This window comes from Thalassophryne amazonica, unplaced genomic scaffold (assembly GCF_902500255.1).
Source record: "Thalassophryne amazonica unplaced genomic scaffold, fThaAma1.1, whole genome shotgun sequence".
Taxonomy (NCBI): Eukaryota; Metazoa; Chordata; class Actinopteri; order Batrachoidiformes; family Batrachoididae; genus Thalassophryne; species Thalassophryne amazonica.
This window is the reverse complement of record NW_022986351.1, coordinates 60635-69655: the sequence shown is the minus strand read 5'-3', so window position 1 is coordinate 69655 and position 9021 is coordinate 60635. Positions and strand designations below refer to the sequence as shown.

Here is a 9021-nt window from a genome sequence, read left to right as displayed (position 1 = left end):
GAAAGGTCTTGTCTCAGAGTGATGCTGAAAAACTAATTCATGCATTTATTTCCTCTAGGCTGGACTATTGTAATTCATTATTATCAGGTTGTCCTAAAAGTTCCCTAAAAAGCCTTCAGTTAATTCAAAATGCTGCAGCTAGAGTACTGACGGGGACTAGAAGGAGAGAGCATATCTCATCCATATTGGCCTCTCTTCATTGGCTTCCTGTTAATTCTAGAATAGAATTTAAAATTCTTCTTCTTACTTATAAGGTTTTGAATAATCAGGTCCCATCTTATCTTAGGGACCTCATAGTACCATATCACCCCAATAGAGCGCTTCGCTCTCAGACTGCAGGCTTACTTGTAGTTCCTGGGGTTTGTAGGAGTAGAATGGGAGGCAGAGCCTTCGGCTTTCAGGCTCCTCTCCTGTGGAACCAGCTCCCAATTCAGATCAGGGAGACAGACACCCTCTCTACTTTTAAGATTAGGCTTAAAACTTTCCTTTTTGCTAAAGCTTATAGTTATGGCTGGATCAGGTGACCCTGAACCATCCCTTAGTTATGCTGCTATAGACGTAGACTGCTGGGGGGTTCCCATGATGCACTGTTTCTTTCTCTTTTTGCTCTGTATGCACCACTCTGCATTTAATCATTAGTGATCGATCTCTGCTCCCCTCCACAGCATGTCTTTTTCCTGGTTGTCTCCCTCAGCCCCAACCAGTCCCAGCAGAAGACTGCCCCTCCCTGAGCCTGGTTCTGCTGGAGGTTTCTTCCTGTTAAAAGGGAGTTTTTCCTTCCCACTGTAGCCAAGTGCTTGCTCACAGGGGGTCGTTTTGACCGTTGGGGTTTTACATAATTATTGTATGGCCTTGCCTTACAATATAAAGCGCCTTGGGGCAACTGTTTGTTGTGATTTGGCGCTATATAAAAAAATTGATTGATTGATAAAAAGCTGACAGCATGTCATATCACTGCAACGCTCTGGGATATATAATGCTATTAGCGTCTCTGCAGATGTTTCCCAACTCTATTACATTTCATCCATTTAGCACTTGAGGTTTTATGACCTAACGCCCCTCACATCTTGGGAGGCATATCGACAGTCTGCATGCTGTACACAGCAGGTACATTTTAATTGAAAAAACCCTCGCCTTGACTCACACATGGCATTCGCTGGTCCGTTCGGATTATAAATAAAGTACTTCCTAGCCAGCCGCTACTACGTAGTAAGTAAAATGTGATGCTTACTACCTGACATGAGCACCACATGAACTGCGAAAATAAGGGCTCCAGTGAGCGCGTTGTGATCTATAAACATAAAAGGCAATCTATGTATGTATGTATGTATGTATGTATGTATGCGGCACGGTTTGTGTTCACTATGCACAGCCGCAGTAATTAAGCAATCAACACCAATCTTGGTATGGTGACTGGGGGCACCAAGGGGGAGGTCACTGGGGCCCTTAGGTTGAAAGCGTACATACGCAAAAACTAGAGGTGTAACGATAGACAAAAATCAGGTTTTGGTACGTACCTCGGTTCTGAGGTCAGGTTCGGTTCATTTTCGGTACAGTATGGGAACAAAATGCAAAACCTACATTTGCTTGTTGTTTAAACCAACAATTTATTGTAACATTAAACAGCTTTTAACAAAACCTTTCCACAAGTAAACAGCAGCACCACTGTTCCAGCATGAAGCCCTGTTCAATTTTATTCAACCTTCATATTTTTTGCCAGAAAAATTAATTTGAACAAAACTGTCACTCTCTATAAGGAGTTTTTTTTTTAAGAGAACTGATGTTACAGACGCCCTTTTGTACAATTTATTTTATTTTCTATCTCTTTCTATAAACTGTTTTTTTAATGTTTGTTAATATATCTTTTTAAATAACGTTTTGAAAACAAAAACATTGTGGGAGAGGCAAAAAAGTGAGTAAAACCACCTTTAAAATATTTAGAACCACAAATAAACTTGATTCTTGGTTTGTTTATTTATTTTGCCATTAAAATTGGCCATCATTTATTAAAATAAAATAATTTCTCAAGGCCAGGGCTTCTCAAAGTCTGGGGACTATTTAATCACAGTGCAGCAAATGAGGTCAGTGGACTGAACAAGTGAGTGACTGAGGGGGATTGTAGATATCCCTCCGCTCAGCGCTTTCAGGCTGCTGCAGGCAGCACTGCAAGAGGGGGGGAGACCCGCTGCCGCTTGGTGACAGCAGAGACTTTCACTTACATTCGCCAAACATCAGAAAAGTCTCCGGTTATGCCAGAAAAAGTAGCTAGATTTGTCGCTAGTTGCTTAGAGAAAATAAGTTGTCAAGAAGGTTTGGAAAGTCGCCAGATTTAGAGATTTAGTGAGAAGTTTGGAACATTGAATGTAAACACATGCAACACGAACTAACCTGTGCACAGCCCTGTACTGAACCAAACGTCCAGTACTGAAATGGTTCAATATAAATACATGTACCGTTACACCCTTAGCGAACACACACACACACACACACACACACACACTTTTATTATATGGATGGTGTTTACAAGATGATATTATTAATGGTTGATTATGAACTATTTGAAAAATTGTCCTAAATTTAATTTAGTTTTCTGAGCTCACTAAGTGAATCCACACTTATCAAATAATGGATTTTCCAACTTTACTGTAACATGAATACATCATTAAATGCTATGTAAACAACAAATGTGTAACCTCAAAAACACATTTTTTGTGCAGTTTTTTTTAAGTATCCATCACTGTGTTTAGTAACACACTACAATGACTGATAATGGAAACATATTTTGGTTGATTTCCACACACTAAATTCCATGTACACAGTGTTAGAAACACTCTGACCATACTCCTCCTCTCATCACCCCTGAGTGGAGACAATAAACAATCATCAAAGACAGAAAGCAGATGAAATGTATCATTTCTTTCTGTCCACTTCATGCTCAGGAAGAAGTATCAGGACTCTTCATCGTGGTTGGCGAGACAGAACACTTTAGAAACAGATTTCTCAAGTCAGAGACTATAGAAATGATCCCTGAAATTATAGTCTTAACCTGATGATGCTCCTGCTGCAGGACTTGAACCACCGACGAACCCTGCTTTGTTATGGTACCGAATCCCCCTCCCCCAGACATATTTAACTGAGTTTAAGAAACAAATTGAACCATCAACAAGACAGAAATATTATTATTTATATACACGTCACACAGTCAAACACAGCTCTGATTTATTTCTACAGGTCTGACTTGGACTTCCTTCCTCTTCCCTTCCATATTTGCACCATGATCATCAGACTGCCCCCTACAGTCTCCAAAGGAGATGTTGAGCTCTCCGAGTCTCAAGGAACCCCATAAAATGCTTATTTTTTTCTGGGACATCCTCAACTGCAACAACTTGAATTATGATTGATAGTTGCTCTTCGTGGCTCCAGTGAGCGCGTTGTGATCTATAACTATAAAAGGCAATCTATGTATGTATGTACAAGGTCTGTGAGAAAACATTCCGACCTTTTTATTTTTTTCAGAAACTTTAGGGATTTGAATCACGTGTGATTGCATCAGCCAACCTTGAACCTTAGTGCGCATGCGTGAGTTTTGTCCCACCTGTCGGTTGCGTCATTCGCCTGTGAGCAGCCTTTGTGTGAGGAGTGGTGCTGTGTGCTCGGTGGATTTTTATTGCAAGGAAAATGGCGGAACGATTGGAGCAACGCCATTGCAACAAATTTTGCCATAAACTTGGCGACAGCCAAGTGGAAACCATTTGAAAAATAAAGACGGCTTTCGGGGATGAAGCTATGGGCGCCACACAAATTAAGGAGTGGTACAACCGGTTTAAAGACGGACGTGTAACGTGCAGAGCGAGCCGTGCTCCGGCCGACCATCGACGTGCCGAAATGACGAGATCATTTCCAATGTGAATGCTGTGGTGATGCGGAACCATCGAGTGACCATCCAAGAAATTGCGGAGGAAGTGGACATTAGTACTTTTTCGGCACATTCCATTGTTACAGAAGATTTGGGCATGAAGCGAGTGGCTGCGAAGTTCGTGCCGAGGTTGCTGACGGCGGACCAAAAGCACCTCCGTGTTGAAGTCTCATAGGATATGCTGGACTCCATTCACACTGATCCCAGCTTTATGGACACTATTATCACCGGTGATGAGTCCTGGGTGTACAGGTACGACCCGGAAACCAAATTCCAGTCGTCACAGTGGAAGCATTCCACGTCGCCACGACCGAAGAAGGTGCGCCAAGTGCGCAGAAATGTGAAGGTAATGCTGACTGTTTTTTTTTACTCCTGCGGTGTGGTACACCATGAGTACGCACCACAGGGTCAAACAATAAAGAAGGAGTATTACAGGGATGTCCTCCGTTGCCCCCGTAATGCTGTACAGCGCAAGAGACCGGGAGTTGTGAGCCACAGGAAATTGGCGCCTCCACCACAACAATGCTCCAGCACATTCGTTGAACTTAATTTGGACTTTTTTGTGTTAAAACCAAACTCCTGTGGTTCCACAGGCTCCATACTCTCCTGACATGGCCCCTTGCGACTTCTGGCTGTTCCCAAAAATTAAAACACCATTAAAAGGAACGCGTTTTGAGACGAGGGAGGACATCATGGCTGCAACGACGGTGGAGCTGCACTCCATCCCAAAAGAGGCTTTTTTGGAATGCTTCCAACAGTGGCGACACCGCTGGGAGAAGTGTGTGGAGTCCCAAGGAGACTACTTCGAGGGTGATTAGGTTTCCAACCATCCAGGTAAGCCAGTTTTTTTTCCCTGGCCAAAGGTTGGATACTTTTCTAACAGACCTCGTATGTATGAATGTATGTATGTACGAGGTCTGTCCAAAAAGTATTGGACCTTTTTATTTTTTGCAAAAACCATATGGATTTGAATCACGTGTGATTGCATCAGCCAAGCTTGAACCTTCGTGCGCATACGTGAGTTTTTTCACACCTGTCGGTTGCGTCATTCGCCTATGAGCAGGCTTTGTGTGAGCAGTGATCCACCCCTCTCATCGGATTTTTATTGCGAATAAATGTCTGAACGATTTGGAGCTTTGCTGCATCAAATTTTTCCAGAAACTGTAAGAGACCTCCAGCTGGACACCATTCGGAAAATTTAGATGGCTTTCAGCGACGATTTTGTGGGGATTACACAGATTAAGGAGTGCTCTAGCCGGTTTAAAGACCGCCCAGAGCGTCTGAGAGCATGGCGCACTCCGAGCGCTGATCGACAGGCTCAAACCCCGCTGAAACAACCAGATCATTTCCAACATGAAGGCTTTGATGATCCGGGACGTCGTCTAACTTTCAAAAAAAGGCAGAAGGCGTGGTCATCAGCACTTTTTCGGCACATTTTACTGTCACAGGAGTTTTTTTCATGGAAAGAGAAGTGGAGGATTGCGCCACCATGCCGCTCATGGCGCGGGACAAAACCACCTCCGCGTTGGTCTCACAGGACGGCTTTCAGGTGGCTTTCAGACGGCTTCCGGTTGCTTTTCAGTCGTGTGAGTATGCGAGAAATTGTGCATGAGCTGGACATGCCCCAACATGTCCTGTGAGGCTTCATCACAGCGTTGCTTTGCGTCATGCGTCTCCGCCGCGACGCGCGGAGTTACTCCGCACGTCTGTCTCAATGTGCCGAAACAGTGCTGATATCCACGTCTTCCGAAGTCTTTCAGAAGTCTTTCAGAAAGCGCTGTAACTAGGTTTAAGGATATGATTCCTTCTTTATGTTCTCTAATGCCATATACCAACACAGTGCAGAGTAGCTACCTAAACTCTGTAAGTGAGATAGAGTATCTCGTCAATAGTTTTACATCCTCATTGAAGACAACTTTGGATGCTGTAGCTCCTCTGAAAAAGAGAGCTTTAAATCAGAAGTGCCTGACTCCGTTGTATAACTCACAAACTCGCAGCTTAAAGCAGATAACCCGTAAGTTGGAGAGGAAATGGCGTCTCACTAATTTAGAAGATCTTCACTTAGCCTGGAAAAAGAGTCTGTTGCTCTATAAAAAAAGCCCTCCGTAAAGCTTGGACATCTTACTACTCATTGAAGAACAACCCCAGGTTTCTTTTCAGCACTGTAGCCAGGCTGACAAAGAGTCAGAGCTCTATTGAGCCGAGTATTCCTTTAACTTTAACTAGTAATGATTTCATTACTTTCTTTGCTAATAAAATTTTAACTAATAGAGAAAAAAATTACTCATAACCATCTCAAAGATGTATCGTTATCTTTGGCTGCTTTCAGTGATGCCGGTATTTGGTTAGACTCTTTCTCTCCGATTGTTCTGTCTGAGTTATTTTCATTAGTTACTTCCTCCAAACCATCAACATGTCTATCAGACCCCATTCCTACCAGGCTGCTCAAGGAAGCCCTACCATTAATTAACGCTTCGATCTTAAATATGATCAATCTATCTTTATTAGTTGGCTATGTACCACAGGCTTTTAAGGTGGCAGTAATTAAACCATTACTTAAAAAGCCATCACTTGACCCAGCTATCTTAGCTAATTATAGGCCAATCTCCAACCTTCCTTTTCTCTCAAAAATTCTTGAAAAAGTAGTTGTAAAACAGCTAACTGATCATCTGCAGAGGAATGGTCTATTTGAAGAGTTTCAGTCAGGTTTTAGAATTCATTATAGTACAGAAACAGCATTAATGAAGGTTACAAATGATCTTCTTATGGCCTCAGACAGTGGACTCATCTCTGTGCTTGTTCTGTTAGACCTCAGTGCTGCTTTTGATACTGTTGACCATAAAATTTGATTACAGAGATTAGAGCATGCCATAGGTATTAAAGGCACTGTGCTGCGGTGGTTTGAATCATATTTATCTAATAGATTACAATTTGTTCATGTAAATGGGGAATCTTCGTCACAGAATAAGGTTAATTATGGAGTTCCACAAGGTTCTGTGCTAGGACCAATTTTATTCACTTTATACATGTTTCCCTTAGGCAGTATTATTAGACGGCATTGCTTAAATTTTCATTGTTACGCAGATGATACCCAGGTTAATCTATCCATGAAGCCAGAGGACACACACCAATTAGCTAAACTGCAGGATTGTCTTACAGACATAAAGACATGGATGACCTCTAATTTCCTGCTTTTAAACTCAGATAAAACTGAAGTTATTGTACTTGGCCCCACAAATCTTAGAAACATGGTGTCTAACCAAATCCTTACTCTGGATGGCATTACCCTGACCTCTAGTAATACTGTGAGAAATCTTGGAGTCATTTTTGATCAGGATATGTCATTCAATGCGCATATTAAACAAATATGTAGGACTGCTTTTTTGCATTTGCGCAATATCTCTAAAATTAGAAAGGTCTTGTCTCAGAGTGATGCTGAAAAACTAATTCATGCATTTATTTCCTCTAGGCTGGACTATTGTAATTCATTATTATCAGGTTGTCCTAAAAGTTCCCTGAAAAGCCTTCAGTTAATTCAAAATGCTGCAGCTATAGTGTTACAGGGACTAGAAGGAGAGAGCATATCTCACCCATATTGGCCTCTCTTCATTGGCTTCCTGTTAATTCTAGAATAGAATTTAAAATTCTTCTTCTTACTTATAAGGTTTTGAATATTTCAGGTCCCATCTTATCTTAGGGACCTCATAGTACCATATCACCCCAATAGAGCGCTTCGCTCTCAGACTGCAGGCTTACTTGTAGTTCCTAGGGTTTGTAAGAGTAGAATGGGAGGCAGAGCCTTCAGCTTTCAGGCTCCTCTCCTGTGGAACCAGCTCCCAATTCAGATCAGGGAGACAGACACCCTCTCTACTTTTAAGATTAGGCTTAAAACTTTCCTTTTTGCTAAAGCTTATAGTTAGGGCTGGATCAGGTGACCCTGAACCATCCCTTAGTTATGCTGCTATAGACTTAGACTGCTGGGGGGTTCCCATGATGCACTGAGTGTTTCTTTCTCTTTTTACTCTGTATGCACCACTCTGCATTTAATCATTAGTGATTGATCTCTGCTCCCCTCCACAGCATGTCTTTTTCCTGGTTCTCTCCCTCAGCCCCAACCAGCCCCAGCAGAAGACTGCCCCTCCCTGAGCCTGGTTCTGCTGGAGGTTTCTTCCTGTTAAAAGGGAGTTTTTCCTTCCCACTGTTGCCAAGTGCTTGCTCACAGGGGGTCATTTTGACCGTTGGGGTTTTTCCGTAATTATTGTATGGCTTTGCCTTACAATATAAGGCGCCTTGGGGCAACTGTTTGTTGTGATTTGGCGCTATATAAATAAAATTGATTTGATTTGATTTGATTCCGCAATTCCTGTGCTAGTCAGACGACATACCGGATCAAGACAACGTCCAGTTGAGAAATGAATGGCACATTCCACTGTTACAGGAGTTTTTGTCATGGAAAGAGGAGCGGAGGAACTCCGCGCGTCGCGGCGGAGCCGCATGGCGCAAAGCAACGCCATGATGAAGCCTCACAGGACATGTTGGGGCATGTCCAGCTCATGCACAATTTCTCGGATACTCACATGACTGAAAAGCAACCAGAAGCTGTCTGAACCATCTGAAAGCTGTCCTGTGAGTCCAACACGGAGGTGGTTTTGTCCTGCGCCATGAGCGGCATGGTGGCGCAATCCTCCGCTTCTCTTTCCATGAAAATACCTCCTGTAACAGTAGAATGTGCCGAAAAAGTGCTGATGTCCACGCCTTCTGCCTTTTTTGTGAAAGTTAGATGACGTCCCGGATCAAATGAAATGAAATGAAATAAGCAGAGCACGGTACAAAGGCTAACTGAATTTAATACATAACAGTGATACAAAAAATAACAAAGAAAGTGCGGTCTGGCGTGGTGCGCTCCCAGCAGCGCTAACGGTCCGGAGCCAGAAGCTGTTCGGACCCAAGGACCCCGCCGACACCCCCCAGGTGGCCGCAACAAACCGAGTCTGTGAAAGAAGGAACCATTATGTGAGTCCACACTCTACACACAGAGAGAACACTTAAAGGTGTACAAACAGCAAACACTTCCTGGCTTGATTACTAATCAGCTTCCCAACCTG

The 9021-nt window shown here is 42.9% G+C and overlaps 1 non-coding gene across 1 annotated transcript; it reads right to left on the bottom strand.

The window, feature by feature from the left end:
- Positions 1-2826: 2826 nt before the first annotated feature.
- LOC117506107 lies at positions 2827-3043 on the bottom strand. The gene has a single exon (XR_004559378.1). It is a non-coding gene; the product is annotated as a small nucleolar RNA U3 (small nucleolar RNA).
- Positions 3044-9021: the final 5978 nt, after the last annotated feature.